The sequence below is a fragment of the Balaenoptera physalus genome (assembly GCF_965194825.1).
Source record: "Balaenoptera physalus genome assembly, chromosome: 11".
In the NCBI taxonomy this organism is placed as follows: domain Eukaryota; kingdom Metazoa; phylum Chordata; class Mammalia; order Artiodactyla; family Balaenopteridae; genus Balaenoptera; species Balaenoptera physalus.
In genome coordinates, this window is record NC_138896.1 from 66800601 (window position 1) to 66820075 (window position 19475).

Genomic DNA, 19475 nt, shown 5'->3' on the forward strand with positions numbered 1-19475 from the left:
AAAAGCAATTAGATAGAGTAAGTATATTAAAAGTGGGACAGTGAAAGAGAAGAAAGTATAATGATAAAATAAATCCAAATATATTAATAGTAGCACTATAAATGAACATAACTTTCACATTAAAACTTACAGGTTGCAAAAAATAAAGCAAATTTATGCTCTTTACAACAGTTTCACAAGTGGAATAAAAATATACAGAATTGTTGATGGTGAAAGGATAAGAAAATGATAAGATAGGCAAGTCCTAAGCAAAAAAAATTGGTATAGCTCTATCCAAAACAGATCTATTTTTTTACTTTTTTATTTTTATTTTTTATTGAAGTATACTTGATTTACAGTGTTTCAGGTGAACAGCAAAGTGATTCAGTTATACACACACACACACACACACAGACACACAGACACACACACACACATATATATTCTTTTTCAGGTTCTGGTTTATTATACAATATTGAATATAGCTCCCTGGGCTGTACAGTAGATCCTTTGTTGTTTATCTTTTTTTTTTTAATTTTTATTTATTTATTTATGGCTGTGTTGGGTCTTCGTTTCTGTGTGAGGGCTTTCTCTAGTTGTGGCAAGCGGGGGCCACTCTTCATCGCGGTGCGCGGGTCTCTCACTATCACGGCCTCTCTTGTTGCGGAGCACAGGCTCCAGACGCGCAGGCTCAGTAATTGTGGCTCACGGGCCCAGCTGCTCTGCGGCATGTGGGATCTTCTCAGACCAGGGCTCAAACCCGTGTCCTCTGCACTGGCAGGCAGACTCTCAACCACTGCGCCACCAGGGAAGCCCCCCTCTATCTATTTTATATATGGTAGTGTGTATCCATGAATCCCAAATTCCTAATTTATCCCCCCTACAACTATCCCCATTGGTAACCATAAGTTTGCTTTCTATGTCTATGAGTCTATTTCTGTTTTGTAAATAAGTTCATTTGTTTCATTTTTTTAGATTCCACATATAAGTGATATCATGTGATATTTGTCTTTCTCAGACCTAGAAACAAGGGCATTGCTACAGATTAAGAGGGTCGTTTCATAATGACATATGCTTGACTAACCAGGAAAAAATTAAACTAGAATGCATCTAATAACATACAGCTTCAAAATATACAAAGCAAAAACTGAAAGAAGCACAAGATTAAATTGAAAAATTCACCTCTGTATATTTCTCCCTCAATAACTGATTAATCAAACTTCAAAAAAATGAGGAAGGAAGATGGAGAATTTGAATAACACAATTAACTAGTTTAAGCTAATGAACATATATGGATCACTGCAAACCAGTAACTTCAAGGAAATATAGAACATTTGTGAAAACTATGTACCAGGCCATAAAACAAGTCTCAACAAATTTCACAGAAATGTAATCATGTAGATCACATTCTCTAATCACTATTAAAATAGAAAATATTTAAAATGGAAAACAATTTTAAATAAAAAAAACATTTAAAATATTTTAAAATAGTAAATAGAAAATTAAAGTACATATTATTAAAAATATTAAACTAGAATAAAGATAGAATTAAAATAGAAAAATAATTGCTAAAAGGTTCTGGAAATTAAAGAATAAAATAAAAGCTTAAAAATAAGTCATAAGGGGCTTCCGTGGTGGCGCAGTGGTTGAGAATCTGCCTGCCAATCAATGCAGGGGACACGGGTTTGAGCCCTGGTCTGGGAGGATCCCACATGCCGCGGAGCAACTGGGCCCGTGAGCCACAATTACTGAGCCTGCGCATCTGGAGCCTGTGCTCCGCAACAAGAGAGGCCGTGATAGTGAGAGGCCCGCGCACCGTGATGAAGAGTGGCCCCCACTTGCCGCAACTGGGGAAAGCCCTCGCACGGAAACGAAGACCTAACACAGCCATAAATAAATAAATAAATAAATAAAATTAAAAAAAACAAAGTCATAAGTCAAAGAAGAAATCATCATGAAAATGTTAAAAACTCACATGTGAACAATAATAAAACACTACATATCAAAACATGTGGAATACAAATATGGCTAAAGCAACACTTGGAGGGAAATTTATTGCACTAAATGCATATACATGAAAGAAGAAAGGCTGAAATTAAATGAGTAATCATGTAAATTTAAGAGGTGAGAAAAAGAATAAAGCCAAAGAAAGTAGAAGGAATGAAATAATAAGGATGAAAACAGAGATAAAGTAAAATGAAAAAGAATGACACAACCAAGAAGAGAAAGTGAAAAGTTGGTTCTTTGGAAAGTCTAAAACGAACCTGTAACAACTCTGGTGAGATGGACCAAGAGCTAAGGAGGGAAGCGGTGGCCACCTCTACAGGTTTCCTCATCCCACTGGGGCATAGAAGAGACTTGGGTTTTGTACCCCAGGAGAGCCCCTGCCTTCCCAAGAAGCGTTCTTGACAACACGCGGAGCACATCTCCATGCCTCTCCCCGTGCACCACCACTTGATCTCTCTTCTTCTGGCAGCTCTTCCATCTTTTGAGGGAAACAATTCCAACCATCTCCCAAATTTGCCAGAAATGGTGTGTGGTTTCTTTTGTTTCTCATTCTCTTTGTTGCTTTTGGATCATTTATGGAAGAAAAGGGGAAATATCAGCATTACTTCGGCATCCACCATCAGCACCAGGCTGAGGGAAGGGGAACTGAGGCAGAAAGCAGGGGTGGTGGCAGTGGGAAGAGCAAGCGTAAGGTACCTGGAAGCCGTGGGAGGAAGGATTCAGATCTGGGAGCACAGAGGATGGTTGGGGGATGGTGGGCATTCAAGCACCCGGGCTGCAAGATCTGCAGTCCTGGGAGAGGCACATGACATTCAGTGGACCGTGGAGCTGAAAGACCCACTGGCAGATTTCTAATAGATTTTAATCAAGGATTCCATTAAAACAGCATTTAAAAAATTTTCTTCTAATTAGCCATAAAAGAAAGAGACTAATCTCGAATACTCTGGTTACATGTCATTCTAGTAAATCAAAGTCCCTAATGATCAACAAATTGTTTTTCAAAGAAAGCAAAACAACAAAACCACATTTATATAACACAAACACAAAAACAGAACCTGCCAGACTTTCAGAGGCTGGAGTTGCACAAATAAAGTGAAATGATGATTGAGACAAAGGTTTTCAAGAGGAGGTTACGAAGAGGTTTGGGGCTGGAAGCACTGCATATGCAGACTGGACTATCTTCAGAAAAAAGATAACATAAAGGGGCTTGGGTCATTTTCCTTTTCTCCAGTGATATGCAGGCTTTGAAGCCTAGAAAGTGACCCTGTATACTCTGAGGTAGTTACATTTCATACCAAAAAGGGAGAACCATATAAGATGACAGTTTTCTGAGCCATGAGTCAGTATGGGATTATTTGGGGACTTTGGCAAATAGCCACACTAGATCCTGGGGCCATGGGCACCTCTGTCCTGTAGGCACCCTCCTTCCTCTCTCTCATGTCTTGTGTTCTTTTCCGAAGTGTCTGCTCGGAGAGATTAAACTGTCAGCCCACAGAATGGATTTGTGCATCCCAGCTGCAGATCACATATCTGTCACATCAGTGGCATTACACTGTAAATCATAGCCACAAAAGGACTTTCCACAGAATGGTTTTCTTTCCCCAGCTGATGATATATAAATGTACACCAAAAAATTTAACTTACAATTACCTAGGAAAGGTAATGGGGGCAAATAACACATGGTTGAATACAACGCTGAAAGCAGTTTTCAAACAGCATTTAGGCAGTTTCATAAAGCTCTTCTTACTCTCTTTACACAAATGCAGAATTGATTCTCAGAGTAAGTCTGCACTGAATGAGGTTTCTCTCAGTAACGAATCCAGCCCATCCCCAAACAAGTCCGTCTTTGAGCCTTTTCCCCAATAACCTTCTGGTGGTTTCATGCTGTTCTGGTCTTACCATCACTAGCAATTGATCACATAAGGTCATTCGCAAGATGGTGTTAATGGTACATTATTACCTTGGACTTATACCAACCAAGGTCTTCTAAATTGTAAAAGAGGAGATGATAAAAAGGAACAATTGTCTAAGGGTAGAACCCTGCCCTGGGTGGGGAGGCGCAGAGCTGGGTAGAGGTGCTTTTCTGGTTGTCATGTGCTAACCCCGTCTTGTAGGCTGCCCTGAATAAAGGCACTATAAAATCGCTCACCTTTTACTTAAACTCTTACCAGTTCTCCTAAGCCAAGTAAATATTTATGTGATGTTTATGATTTATACACTTAATCATTGATATGATGCAAGATTCGAAATGAAAAGGTAAAAAACCCCTGAGCTTTCTAAACGAACTTAAGGATATTTATATATACAAAAACACACATATATACTTTTCACTTTAACACCTTTGTTCCTCCTTCCCTAGTATTATTGTTTCCTTAAAGTGACAGATACTATGATATACACTGCTAGGGATGTTTGAGTATAACCACTTTGGGAGAAATTTGGCACCAGATGGTCAAGTTGTAAGTTTATGTAAAATATGACCCTTCAAAATTCTACTTCTGGGCATACATCCTGAAGAATTTCTTTTGCATGTGCATAAATACATTTCAAAGATGTTTACTGCATAAATCTATGTAATAGCCACAGAAGAAATACATAAAAAATCTACAGTCCACCATGGAGGTAACAGATTAATAAAATATGGTATTTTCATATGATAGAGTAATATTTAACAGTTAAAAATATGAACATAATCTATGTAAACAATCTGATAGTTCTCTCAAAAGCACTGAGTGATAATGCAAGTTTCTTTCACAGAAAGTAAAAGAGAAAAAACCCTTATGGAAAATTCTTTAGTGAAGTGGGCTATGAATAAACATGAAGGTATATTCTGTCCCACTAGAAAAGAAAAGCAAAGTAAAAAGTAAGATTCTTTTTTTTCCCTTTGCCTATGAAATTGACAATGTTGATGAATAATTATGTTTATCACTAGCAAGGCATGGGGATCTGGTACACTCATATACTACCAATAGCAATATAAATTTATAGACTTTCCTGGAGGGTTATTTGGCAATATGTATCCAAAATTTAAATAAAAGTAAGTAAATTTTGACAAAGTAATTCATCCTAAGAAAATAAAAATGTGTGCAAAGATGAAGTTACAATAAAAAGTATAAAGTGCTTAATGTTTTAAAAGAATGATTTTGTTGAATAGATTATGGTATACAAATGAAATAGATTATTAGGAGGATAAAAATAATGACACAGAATAATAATCATTGACAATAATGCTGCTTACATGTTGTTGAGTGGAAAAAAAAGATCTTATTTGTGTTTAAAAAAATTATATTCATCTGGTCCTTATTATTCAAGGATATCTGGTACCAGAGAAGAGTCGTTTAAAGTAAATCCACTTAAAATGGGGACCAAAAACTCACACTAAATAATGGGAAATGAAAGCATTTGATTAGGACTATATTTGAAGAAAAAGAAACAAGAAAATACATTTTATTTTCTATTTTACCAAATTTTGATAACAGTATTTTTCATGGGAAGTGATATTTAGGATAGATCCTAAAATTCATGTTGAAGCCTAAAGGGTCAAGAATAGCCAAGACGATTTTGAAGAACAAGGCTAGGAAGGGAGGATTTATTACAAAGCTTTAATAACTAAATGAAAGTGATATTAGCTCAGGAATCACAAAAAGATTAATAGAACAGAAAAGAGTTAAGAAACAGATCCAAAAATATAACCAAAATTGGTATATGACAGAGATGGCAACAAAATAAATGAGAAAATAAATACTCATCAATGATAATGGGGTAATGGTTTTCAATATGGAAAACATTAGATCCCTGCCTCACACAGTACAGAAATATAAATTTCAGATGAGTTTCAAGATCTAAAAGTTTTATCTCATAAAAAATGGCAATGCATAGAAAGGAAAACTTGAAAATCAAAATATATTTTAAAAGATCTCTAAGGGAAATGCAAAGTAAAAGCAGTGAAATACATTCCACGCTTATCAGATTAATCAAAGTTAAAACAACTGATTAATGTCAGACACAGCCAAAGATATTGGGATACAACAAACTCCAAGACAGTGCTAGTGGGAGTGTTAAGTGGCACAACAGCTTCAGAGGGCCATTTGCAAAACCTAGCAGAGTCGAAGTAACATAGAGATGCTTTTTTGTTTTTTTTTAACATCTTTATTGGAGTATAATTGCTTTACAATGCTGTGTTAGTTTCTGCTTTATAACAAAGTGAATCAGCTATACATATATATATATATATCCCCATATCTCCTCCCTCTTGTGTCTCCCTGCCACCCTCCCTATCCCATCCCTCTAGGTAGTCACAAAGCACCGAGCTGATCTCCCTGTACTAGGTGGCTGCTTCCCACTAGCTATCGATTTTACATTTGGAAATGTATATATGTCCATGCCACTCTCTCACTTTGTCCCAGCTTACCCTTCCCCCTCCCCGTGTCCTCAAGTCCATTCTCTACATCTGCATCTTTATTCCTGTCCTGCCCCTAGGTTCTTCAGAACCGTTTTTTTTGTTTTTTTTTGTTTTTTTTAGATTCCGTATATATGTGTTAGAATACGGTATTTTTTTTCTCTTTCTGACTTACTTCACTCTGTATGACAGACTCTAGGTCCATCCACCTCACTACAAATAACTCAATTTCGTTTCTTTTTATGGCTGAGTAATATTCCATTGTATATATGTGCCACATCTTCTTTTTCCATTCATCTGTCGAGGGACACTTAGGTTGCTTCCATGTCCTGGCTACTGTAAATAGTGCTGCAGTGAACATTGTGGTACATGACTTTTTTGAATTATGATTTTCTCAGAGTATATGCCCAGTAGTGGGATTGCTGGGTCATATGGTAGTTCTAGTTTTAGTTTTTTAAGGAAGCTCCATACTGTTATCCATAATGGCTGTATCAATTTACATTCCCACCAACAGTGCAAGAGGGTTCCCTTTTCTCCACACCCTCTCCAGCATTTATCGTTTGTGGATTTTTTGATGATGGCCATTCTGACTGGTGTGAGGTGATACCTCATTGTAGTTTTGATTTGCATTTCTCTAATGATTAGTGATGTTGAGCATTCTTTCATGTGTTTGTTGGCAGTCTGTATATCTTCTTTGGAGAAATGTCTATTTAGGTCTTCTGCCCATTTTTGGATTGGGTTGTTCGTTTTTTAGATATCAAATAGCCAAAGCAATCTTGAGATAGAAAAATGGAGCTGGAGGAATCAGGCTCCCTGACTTCAGACTATACTACAAAGCTACTATACTACAGACTATACTACAAATCAAGACAGTATGGTACTGGCACAAAAACAGAAATATAGATCAATGGAACAGGATAGAAAGCCCAGAGATAAACCCACGCACATATGGTCACCTTATCTTTGATAAAGGAGGCAAGAATATACAATGGAGAAAAGACAGCCTCTTCAATAAGTGGTGCTGGGAAAACTGGACAGCTACATGTAAAAGAATGAAATTAGAACACTCCCTAACACCATACACAAAAATAAACTCAAAATGGATTAAAGACCTAAATGTAAGGCCAGACACTGTAAAACTCTTAGAGGAAAACATAGGCAGAACAGTCTATGACATAAATCACAGCAAGATCCTTTTTGACCCACCTCCTAGAGAATGGAAATAAAAACAAAAATAAACAAATGGGACCTAATGAAACTTAAAAGCTTTTGCACAGCAAAGGAAACCATAAACAAGACGAAAAGATTACCCTCAGAATGGGAGAAAATATTTGCAAATGAAGCAACTGACAAAGGATTAACTTCCAAAATTTACAAACATGAGATGTTGATGCAAGTCCTACTACCCAGTTACTCAACTTCTGGGGATATATACCTTAGACACACTCTTATACATTTCTACAAGATCCTATCAAGGATATTCCTTGCAATATTTTTGTAATAGCAAAAGGTAAAAACGTCATTTTGACCTTCAGTGGGGAATTAACTCTGGAATATTAAACAAACAAAGACTACAGTAAAATGAATCAACTAGATCTACCATTATCAACATATGTCAAAAACCAATGTTGCGTGAAAAAAGCAAGTCACAAAAATCAATGGCAAGCCTCCATTTACATAATAATTTTTATAATGTATCTGTTTATTGTTTTAATTTTTTACATGTCATCTTATTAAAAGGTGTATACCATTAGCCCTCTATGCATTTCCCCCTTCCACCCTTCAATATTCCAGGTAAACATAACGTTCTTCTGAGAGCATCTTTTTTTTTTTTATTGAAGTATAGTTGATTTACAATGTTGTATTCATTTCAGATGTACAACAGAGTGATTCTGTTATACATACATATATATATTCTTTTTCAGATTCTTTTCCATTATAGGTTATTACAAGATATTGAATATAGTTCCCTGTGTTATACAGTAGTAGATCCTTGTTGTTTATCTATTTTATATATAGTAGTGTGTATCTGTTGATCCCAAATTCCTAATTTATCTCCCCCTGTGCCCACTTTCCCCTTTGGTAACCATAAGCTTGTTTTCTATGTCTGTGACTCTATTTCCATTTACATAAAATTTTAAACACAAAATGAGACTACACATTCTGATGGGCACACACTCAGCCCCAAAGTTATAGGCTGCATGGACTCAACCCCAGATTCTCATCCTTCACTGTCTGGATTTCCCTCTTGCTCAGCAGAGAATTTTCTATTTATGGCAATCACAGATTTCGACTCAAGTAGCTACTACATGTACTGTGCTATACTAGGTGTCAGGGAGGACAAAAGAATTACGCAAGACTCCTCGCACCCTGCAGAGGGTACAACTCAGCTAGGGAAGCCATCTGAGAGACTGGCTCTCAATCCTCACTCTGGCTCACATAGTGTGTAAACTTAGAGTGCTTAATTGTCAAGGCCCAGTTCCTTCATCTATAAGATGGGAAAGTCACCCTCCTCCTGTTTAGAACATTAAATGAATATATATATATATATAGTGTCCAGCATATGCAAGCACTCAACACTCTCAGCAATCAAAGGCATGGCAGCCATCACACGAATACAAACTTCTAAACGTCTCAGACACACTGACAGTTAAAAGGTGATGGACGGGAGAAGGGCACTGGATGGGTCCGCTTAGCCCTCTCCATAGCTGGATACAACACTCCCACCCCTGGTGGTTTCCCCTGTGACTTGGCCCCCTCCCTGTGGAACACAGGGCGTTTCTTCTAGCAGCAGTTTGGCTACACCCAGGCCTATTTATTCTTCCAAGTTCACCATGAACAGTGCTCTGTGAAGAGAGCTACCTGCCTCAGGAAAGAGAATTCCTTCTCTCACACCTTTGGAAGGATTCTGGGGTAAAATGAGACCAAAACGATCATAACACACCTAAGCTAGCTTTTCGGTTAACCCCTTTAGAATCCCAAGGACATACCACAGCTCCATATTATTAAAGAGAAGGCAATAGTGTCTCAGCTCCATTCACCTCCAACATATACCTGCCTCTAACCCGCAAGCCACCCTCCTCAAAAGCTGGGATAGGGTTCTATCCATGGACTTAGTAGCAGGCACCAGAGGGGAGGCCTGCCTCCCAGACACTGGAAAAACCACAGTGTTTGGAAATCCCTTTTGGAGATACTGAGCTGTTGAATTTCATTCCTGGGACTCCTTCCCGAGGACTTGGGCATTTCAGTTACCCAGCCAATGTGGCGCCACCATGTGGCAACAGCACAAACAGCTCATAATTCGCTCAGCCTTAAAATTCTGTGATTCTCTACCAATTTTTAACTTTGAGGAATTCAAAATACTTCTATTTTTATATGTCAAATGAAGAATTCACTCATGTCTTTTCTTCATTCATATTTTATTATCACACTATTTCAGATCTGCATTATTCAAATACACTCTATGAATAGACCAGCCTCCAATGTCAGCACTGTTATACCTGGGGTTGGGCTTGTTACATCACGCAAGAACTGATGATCAGATTGTCGGGGGACAACCAGATCAGACTCCACCCAGATCTTAAGACCAAATTCTTCCTTCTAGCTTTCTGGACTGGCTTAGGTATAACTACCTTTGGTTTGCATATATAAAAAAGTGAAAAATATCAAGCAGTTTCATTTTAGCTTTGAAACTAAAATGATAAATAATAATAGTAACAAAAAATAAAACTCACCTGACAAAACTAAACAGCATGTTGGTTACCCTCAGGGGAGGGGGGGGTGATAGTGCCTGTAGTGGGTAATTGGGAGGCTGGGAATATTCAAGGTCTTAATCTGGGCACTTGTTACACAGGTGTGTTCAGTTTGTGAAAATCCATTGAGGGCACACTTCAGATCTGTGCAATTTTCTGGGATGATGTTATAACTCAAAGGTCTGACCAGTCAGTCAACCCTCCTTAACTTGCCTTTGAGACAAACGCAATAATAACCAGGAAGACAAAAAGAGGGGCATGCCTAGTTCTTCTCTACAAGGTATTTCAGTCTGTGTATCAGTTGCTCTAAGGGCCATGGCCACAGATGAGCTCTCCTTCTGTCTCTCTAGACAGGGAGGAAGGAGACAGCACACAATCGATACCACTGTTAGCTTAATTGCTGAAGGTGGTTAACAGTTTACTTTCTCAGATCCTGGAGCAGATGGTTCCCCCTTCTCCTCCACACACAAAACCTAGACCACAGAGAGAACCTGCCACAAAGAGATACACACCATCTCCACAGAGACAAGCCCCCCCCACACAGACACACTGCCCCACCACCAGACACAACCCCCAACTCCACAGAGACAGCCCCCAGCCCCATAAAGACAGCTAGCTTTCAGCCCACAAAGACAAACCACAGATGTGGTGGCTGGGGTGGGGGTAATTAGGAGAGATGGGGCTGCCCATGGGCAGGCAAGGAACATCAACAGGAAGATGGAAAATAATATTTTCAAAGTCTTACCAAACTAAATTTGTTTGGAAAAGGGATTTTTAGACCTGAGAATACAGTCCCAAAGTTGCTGTGAAAATATATTTAAATCACGCCCATTTCCACCCACAGCTCAGGTCCCATCCTCTTGGACCATCGTCCTCTACTTTCACATCTATCACGTACCCTGAACCCCAGCTGCCTTCGGAAGACTAAAAGCAGGGATTATTCCATTTTATAGATTTTAAAAGTTGAGACTCAAAGATGTTTGTCAGACATCACAAAACTATCTAAGTGGTCATCTCATCCCTGAGTTGGGGCGAGGGAGGCTGAGTTGGAGGGGCAGGGTGATAACGCCAAAAGAGGAGGGGTGACCCTCTCCCCAGCCCAAAACTCTGAGAACCGCCCACAGCCCCACAGGAGCTGCCGCAACGGATCTGGAGTAAATGAGTCTGGCGACATTCACACACATTCTGGGACTGGATTCCACCTTCCCCTGGGAAAGTGGGAAACCTCCAGGTCAAAGGGTCGGGAGTGGAGCGGGCAGAAATAAAGCCAGACTTAAGGCATTTTCTAAGATCAGATAGGAGCCAAGCCCAGAGCTTACTGCTTCTCTTAGGAAGTCCCTGGGCCCAAACTAGTGTGTGCAGTCCGAGTCTCTCGGATACTTACTTATCCTCGGGGACAGGGCTTATTTGGGAGAAGGAAACGGAACAGGACTGATCTAAGAGCAGGCACCTAGCAAACTCCCCTACCCTGCGGAGACATAAATAAATTAAGTGACGGGGAATGGAAGGGATGCTGCAAATGTTGCAGGTCCCCGGGTTGCCAGTGAGGAACCGCTCCGCTCCGCGCTCCCCGAAGATACCCCGCGGCTACATCCCAACCTCTGAAGGGTACCTTAGAATCGGCTCCCGACCTCACCAAAAAGCAGCGGAGTTGGAGGGGAGGGAGTAGGAAGGAGGAGACCGGGATGAAGCTGAAGTGAGCACCTCACACCCCGCAACAGCCGCTCCGCCCCAGTCAGTCCTAGAACCCGGCCAGAAGCTATCGACTCCGGTTCTTAGTCCGCGCACCGGCCGTGACCTTGAACGAGTCCCTGATTAGTCCCATTTTACAGAAATTAAGAGTGGGAAAGAATCAAGTCCGTCGCGCTGGGCTGCCCCGGGCGCTTACCTGATGGTTTAAGGCGCCCCGCCGGCGCGCCAGGAGCGTAGTGGGTGCGTGGTGAACCGCAGCCCAAGATCTACGCGGCCAGTGGAATCGCAAACCGCGAAGGAAACGCAGAGCTGAGCTCGGACCCCGGCAGCGGAAGAAAGAGGCGGTTCCGATTCTGCGACGACCCCCTAGCAAGTTCGATGCCCCCCCAAGCCCCTCCGCAGAGGCGGACTGGCAGTGCCCCGGGGCCCTGGCTCAGGACGCGCACGGGGTGTACGGGGACGCGAGAGACACCTCCATACACCCACCCCCGAAGTTGCGGCAACGTAAGGGGGAGAGTGGCGCAAAGCTGCCGGAGGGGAGGGGACGGTACTCACACGGGGTGGCCGGGCTGGAGCAGGTCCGTGACCGGGGTCATCGATGGCGGCACGGGTCATCGATGGCGGCCGCTCTCAGGCCACCGCGCCTCGGGAAGCCTGGGGCACCTGCCGCAAAGCGCCGCGTGGATTAGGAAGCTGCAAGCAGCAAGGCAGGGGCACGGGGCGGTCGGCGCGCCAGATCTGAGCTGCAGCGCTGCGGGGGCTCGGCCGCCAGAACCGCAGCCGCAGCGGGAGCCCAGAGCGGGCGCGGGAGGCGGGAGCGCGACAGCGGCAGCGGCTGCGAGGGAGGCGCCCGCGCCGCAGGCAGCCAGGGCCAGCGTGGACGCAGCCCCTGCCGACACCTGCCGGCCCGGGCGACGACCAATCAGAGGCGCCCGGAGCGGGGGCGAGTGCAGGGCACCCGGTGGGAGCGGGACGCGCGCTCGCGCCCGTGCTGGGGCCGGGGGCGCCTGCCCGGCGGGCTTTTCAGGCCCTCCCCACCACGCGCAGGCGGCCGGCGCGGGAGGGGCGGGGCGCGGCGCGGCAGGGGGCGGGGCTGGGGCTGAGCGCGCCAGGGACCGAGACCCGCGCCCGGCGCTCGGCTCTACCTTGAGGCGCAGTGCGGTGTCGAGGCCCCGGCCCCGGGGTAGCCAGATGAGCCCTCAAGTCATTACCAGCTTTGAAGTAAGGGTTTTTCTTCCCTGCACCTGCGCCCCGGGCGCCCGGACCCTCCCTGACAGCCGAATGCCTGGTAACCCGAATCCGGGGCCGGCCTGGCTTCCGGAGTGTGGGCGCCCTCCCTCCTCAGCCTCACCGAAGCCGGCGTGTCTCCAAAGACAGCTCTTCCTCACTTCATAGTGCCTGGGTATTTAAAGTCACCGTGGTGACCCATCCCCTGGTTTGGGTTCCTTTCGTTCTCTCCTGAATTTACTGCGCTAGCGACACTCCGTTCAACACACATTGACTGGTTTCGCTCTTGGCTCAGAGAGCTGGATCTCCCAGGCAACTGCTCTCCCAAATGTCCCAAAGCCCCCGTCGCTGCCGCACCGCAGGACTAGTGAGCCCGCGCTGTCACAGGGACGCCCAAAGATTGCTGCCAGTGAGGACCGCATTCGGGCTCTTGCCTGGAGTTCCGGGTCCCGGAAGAAGGACTGGGAGTTGAAAGGTTCCCCTTCAGGCCAGGGCTTCATTGCGCGTTTGCATCCGTCAGGGCACAGGGCCCAGAATCTTTCTAAAACGGACTGCCTCAGCCCTAGCAACTCGGCTGTGGAAGCACATTATCAATTTTCGCTGCAGGACGGAAGTCGCGCCATCGGAATACAGCTACGTGGGTGATTCCTAAAACCCTGGGAACCCTCTCTCAGGACCATGGATTGAGGCTGTTCTCTCCGTGTAAATTTGCGCAGTAGAAATGGACGGCTCATCTGCTGATCTGTCGGCAGCAGCCAAAAAAGAAAAAAACATTTAAGAAGGTAACTTGGAAGGTAAAGGAGTTGATTTCTCTAAAGATCTGGTTTCCTCTCAAGGCGATTTTATTATCCACAAATTGGCTAAAGTGGAAGAAAGTTTGTGTTTTGTTTCTGTTTTATTTACATTCAATTTTAACTTTATTTGTCTGTGCTTGATTAACATTGACAGTGGTACGAAAATTTAAAAGCGCAAATGAATACACGGTTAGCAAGTCTCCCTGCCACCCTTGTCTCCCAGCCTCTCAATTTCTCTTCTGGAGGCAACCATTGCTTTTCACCTTCTTGCGTACCCTCCTAGAGAGAATCTACAACCAAATGTATTTCTCTAATGTTCTTATTTTTACCTTTTGTTATTCAAAATGGTAGGTCTAACTTCAGGCACAGATGGATTCATGGGCTCTCTAGTGACGTCAGAAGTATCAGTAGAACTGGAATCTCAGCCCCCACCTTGTCTTTCTTCCTCCCTCCCCCTTCCCTCCTCTCTCCCTCCTCCTCTCCTCTCTGCTTTCCTCTGTGGGCTTCATTGTTAAGCTGACTTACTCCATGGTGGCCCCTCCAGCTTCAGGCTTGTCTTCTCAGTGGTTAGGATGCAAGAATGAGGCAGTCTTTTCTTTCCCAGAATGCACATTAAATTGCCCAAGAAGACTCATTTGCCCTCTTTCAGTCATCCTTTACCCCGTGAGCAGTCTGAGACCTGGGTATTCTGATTGTTTGCAAGGTCAGTGAGATGGACACAGTGGTGGAAGTAAGTTCGCCCAAATGTTTGCAGTCAGTTCATGACTGGTCATTGCTAAGCCACATGTAAATGCTCGTGTTCATTCATGTCCAGACACTGTGAAGACCTTTGCTTTTGCAGCTGGATCCCAGGCCATCAGGGTGAAGTTTGGCATGTAGAATGTGAAAGGATTACTCTCCACATGTGGCCTGCCAGTGGCTGCATCATGACAAAAATGGGGACGGGGTTCAAAGGTTATTTGACATCATACAGGTGTTTGCAAAACTGACCTAATATATAAATTTACCTCTTTACAGACTCAGAATTAAGGTCCTAACATCTTCCCTAAGTTATAAACATTTTAAAAGAAAGACAAATAAATACAGAATAGTTCAATGATTTGGGCAAGGTCACAAATAAAACAGGAAGAAAGTACAGATGGAAATCCAGAGACATTATGAGTGAGAAAGAGCCCCAGCTCCCTATTTGTCATCCTTTAGGTCAGAAACAGGCTTTAGTTCTTCACCGGAGCTATTATTCATTTTTTTTAACATTCCCCATGAAAGGTTTGGCATTTGAAGATGATTTGGGTAACAATGAGCTGACAGCAAGATGACCTAAAATGCTCCCTCCATGATTACTCCATCCTGAGCTGTCATCCAGCAAAATTTTACTGAGTTCCAGCAATATCTACCCCTTCTTTGGCCCCTCATGACTCACAGGCTGTGCTTGCTTTTCCATTTTCTGCGTGATCTTGACCACTGTAAGAGTTTTAATGGATCCTTCCTTTATCAAGAAGAGCTCATTGACTTTTGTGCACCAAGGAAATGTATTGTGTCTTCTTTTATTTTATTTAAATTATTTATTTAGACTGTGCTGGGTCTTAGTTGCAGCATGCGGGATCTTTAGTTGAGGCATTCGAACTCTTAGTTGCAGCATGCATGCAGGATCTAGTTCCCTGACCAGGGATCAGACCCGGGCCCCATGCATTGGGAGCACAGACTCTTACCAACTGGACCACCAGGGAAGTCCTTTGTGTTTTCTTTTAAAATGTGACTCAGACAGTTCGTTTCTTAGCCATAAGATTGATGAATTTATACTGGCAGGAAAAGGACATGTCTCAGGAGGATTCTGGGTAGAATTAAAAGAGCATTAATCACAAGACGGGTGCCAGTCTGACCTTACCATTTCCTATCTGTGTGACCTTGGGCAAATGACTTAACTTTGTTGAATCCCAGATTCCCTACATGTAAAGTATGGTGTAATCCTCCTCATTGCCCTTAATTGTTATTAATTGATACAAGATTGTTATTAACTGATACAATGCATGTGAAATTGCTTTGCACATAATGAGATTTAATATATGTTAGTTATCTAAAAATTACAATTTTTAACCTGGATAAAATGGACTTATAAGGGAAATTTCTATGCCATTTTGTGGCATTCTCTGGCATAGTAGTGGTGAGACCTTCACCCACTACTTCCCTATCAGCTGAAACATGATATCTGATTTTAAAAAAAAGGTATCTCTCCCTCTTCCGTGCCACTTAGCACTTCTTATGTAATATTTGGGTACATCTCCAGTCTTCCCAGCTAGACTGGAAATGTGTTGAAATTGGGACCACATCACATCTTTGTTTCCTATGGGCACCTGGAACATTATCTTGATAAATTGTAGACATCCAATAATTATGTGTTAAATGAAAAGTAAATGGGTAAAAGGAAAAATTGAAAAATTGGACCTCATCAAAATTTAAAAAAACATTTGTTCTGTGAAAGACCCTATTAAGAGGATGAAAGGGGCTTCCCTGGTGGCACAGTGATTGAAAATCTGCCTGCCAATGCAGGGGACACAGGTTTGAGCCCTGGTCTGGAGGGATTCCACATGCCGCGGAGCAACTAGGCCCGTGAGCCACAACTACTGAGCCTGCGCGTCTGGAGCCTGTGCTCCTCAACAAGAGAGGCCCGTGCACCGCGATGAACAGTGGCCCCCGCTTGCCGCAACTAGAGAAAGCCCTCGCACAGAAACGAAGACCCAACACACCCAAAAATAAATAAATTAATTAATTAATTAATTTTAAAAGAATTACTATATTCTTTAAAAAAAAAAAAGGATGGAAAGACAAATGATATATTGGGGAATATATTTTCAAATAACATCCAACAAAGGACTTGTATCTAGAATATATAAAGAACTCTCAACATTCAACAGTATAAACCCCCAAATAATCCAATTAGAAAATGAACAAAAGATGTCAAGAGATATTTCACCAAAGAGTATATATAGCTGGCAAATAAGCACAGGAAAAGATGCTCAACATTATTAGCCATTGGGAAAATGTAAATTAGAACTATAATGAGATATCACTACATACCTACCAGAACGGGTAAGATAAAAAACACCAAATGCTGGGGAAAAGACAGAGAAACAGTATCACGTATGCATTGCTGGTGGGAATGTAAGATGGTGCAACCACTCTGGAAAATAGTTTGGCTGGTTTTTTTTTAAGCTAAAATCAGACCTACCATACAACCCAGCAATTCCACTTTGGGCATTATCCTAGAGAAATGAAAACTTACATTCACACAAAAACTTGTACAAACCAAGCCACACACAGCCCCACTATGAGACAGCAAAAGGGGAGAGGACCACGACGCACATCTAGTTTACTTGTTGAATGAGGACAAGATGGACCTCACTGGATTAAGTAAACACTCATGTCTTTGGACAACTCAAGACGGGGGAAAACTTCAGAATGGAAATCCTGGATTTTCTGCTCTTCAGCAGTGATGAATTAGAAAAATAAAAGACATGTGACCAAATGTGTATCTCAGATTATGAAACAGATCATACTGGACTAAATAGAAATAGAAATGCAGAGAAAAGAATTTATTGTTTCTAATACATACAGTATTTTTCTATTTTTTAGAACTATTTCCATTTTTTTAAACAATTAATATTTTATTATACAGCTATTTGTTTCCTACAAAATAACGGCTTTTAAAAAGCTTTGCTGCTTTCTGCAATAAAGTGGATTCTATCTTGGGAGGACAATGTAGATGTAATAATAGAAAATTTGTCATTCCACTGACTAGGGCATCTAATAAGGGATCCTGATGCTGCTGAGAGATGATGATAATAACGGTATTATTTTATAAGCATATGGGTGACTACTGACTTACGGAGTCTTGATTTGTGACTCTCACCTGTTAGGATTTTTCTTACTATAAATCAGGTCCCTACAGTAAAACCCAGGCTTGGTAATAACCTCTATAGCCAAATCAGATACACTGCTTCTCTGAATCCCAAACCAGTTCAAATCCTTGGCAGCCAACTCAGACTGCAGCTGTGCTAAGGATTAATAAAATTAGCAGTAATACACAGAAATTTAGGGCCCTGTGTGTGAGTGTGCATCTCCTTCACAACAATCCTCAAACCCTGGGGGTTGGTTTAATTGTCTTGATCTTATTCACTGAGGCTTAGCAATAACATTGCTATTTACATGGCAAAGTCAGGCATCACCAAAGAAAAGGAAATAGATGAGGCTGCCCTTTTTCCGTCTGCCTGATCCTCCCTACCCTGCTCTGCATTTTCGTTATTCCATAGCATTTGTCACCCTTTAACACACTGTTAACTTTCTTATTCTGTTTCCTATTTATTGTTTGTCTTTCCCCACTGGAACATAAGCTATGGGAGGGCAGAGTTCTTTGTTTTGTTCACAGATATCTCCAAGTGCCTTGGACAGAGCCTAGCACAAAGGAAGTGATGGATGAATATGTATTGAATGAATGAAGATGCCAGAGAAAATTTACACCACCATTTACAATTCAAAGATGTTCAGAGGCTTTTGTGTGTGCTGAATATTCATACTGATATTTTTTAATCAGGTGACCTGAATTTTCATGTATTTTCAAGTTCCTTCAAGAAGTGAAGAATCTCTGTGCTATTTGCAATGATATTACCAGTTCATTGAGGATATTTCTCCGCTCAGCAATCCCCCCCTCCACCAGCACCACCACCTTTAAGAAAGAGCCAAGAGGCTTCTGGCTCCAGGAGACAGAAAAGTGGATTTTACACGGAACATAAAAATCTAAGGGTGAGGGAAAGGAGGATATAATGTAGGGGAAGTTTCTACTCTGCAGGAAGAGAGGAAAAAAAGAAGAAGGAGCTCTCTCTCTTCCAGGAGAGGAAGAGAATAATTTGGAAGGAATGTGAGTACCCTGGAAAGACACTACTTGGTTCTCCCAAGGATCCAGGACTAAATCTTTCCTTGGTCCTTTCAGAAATGTGGAAGGGTGGTGAGAAAATGGAAACGAAAGAGCATTTGAAGTGGACCCTGAATGCAGAAAGGGGTAGTAGAGTTGAGCCCCTGAGAGACTAAATACACAAATGGACAACAGCCAGGCCATATATGGCAGCAGGACTCTGACCCAAGACCTCTCCAGCAACCAGCCCAGGAAGACAGACCACAACTTCTGCAGCAATCAGCCCTCAGTGGACTTGGCCAGTGGCTACCAGCTTCCTTATTTTTTTGTCCCTGTTTCCAATTAAGACTAAGTAGAGAATGCCAAATATGCTCCCAAACCAATCACATAGGCTGCTCTGCTCCTAGTTAACCCACCTCCAGCTTCCCCCTGCCGACGGCCTCCAATCAGAGCACGAGTGAAGGCTTCCCTTTTTTTCATTATAAAGCTTTCCTAGTCCCCTGCTTGCCTTTGAGTTTCTGCCAAACACAAACTCTAAATAAAAAGCTTCTGTTTGTTCTCATTTGGTGGTCTTCATTTATTTCCATAGTTTTCCTAAAGGTCCCACCAAGACATTCCGCATTGCTCACGACTGCAGACCCCAGCCTTCAACCGGGCTCGATACCCACAGGAGCCACATGTGGCTTGTCAAGTTCTCACCAACACCGCAAGTCAGCCCT

At 42.4% G+C, this 19475-nt stretch overlaps 1 protein-coding gene and 1 long non-coding RNA gene across 11 annotated transcripts in view; one reads left to right on the forward strand and one right to left on the reverse strand.

The window, feature by feature from the left end:
- MYRIP (myosin VIIA and Rab interacting protein) overlaps positions 1–12850 on the reverse strand; it is a 221873-nt gene extending 209023 nt beyond the window's left edge. For 3 of the 4 annotated variants that reach the window (XM_082412795.1, XM_082412793.1, XM_082412796.1), the window contains exon 1: positions 12385–12850. The gene's annotated coding sequence lies outside the window, so the exon portion shown is untranslated. Of the gene's footprint in view, positions 1–12025; positions 12334–12384 lie in introns of those variants that run through there. The other variant, XM_082412794.1, reaches the window with a different exon arrangement.
- Positions 1–19475, forward strand: part of LOC309637797 — a 555044-nt gene that overhangs the window by 328781 nt on the left and 206788 nt on the right. The window lies entirely within an intron of this gene.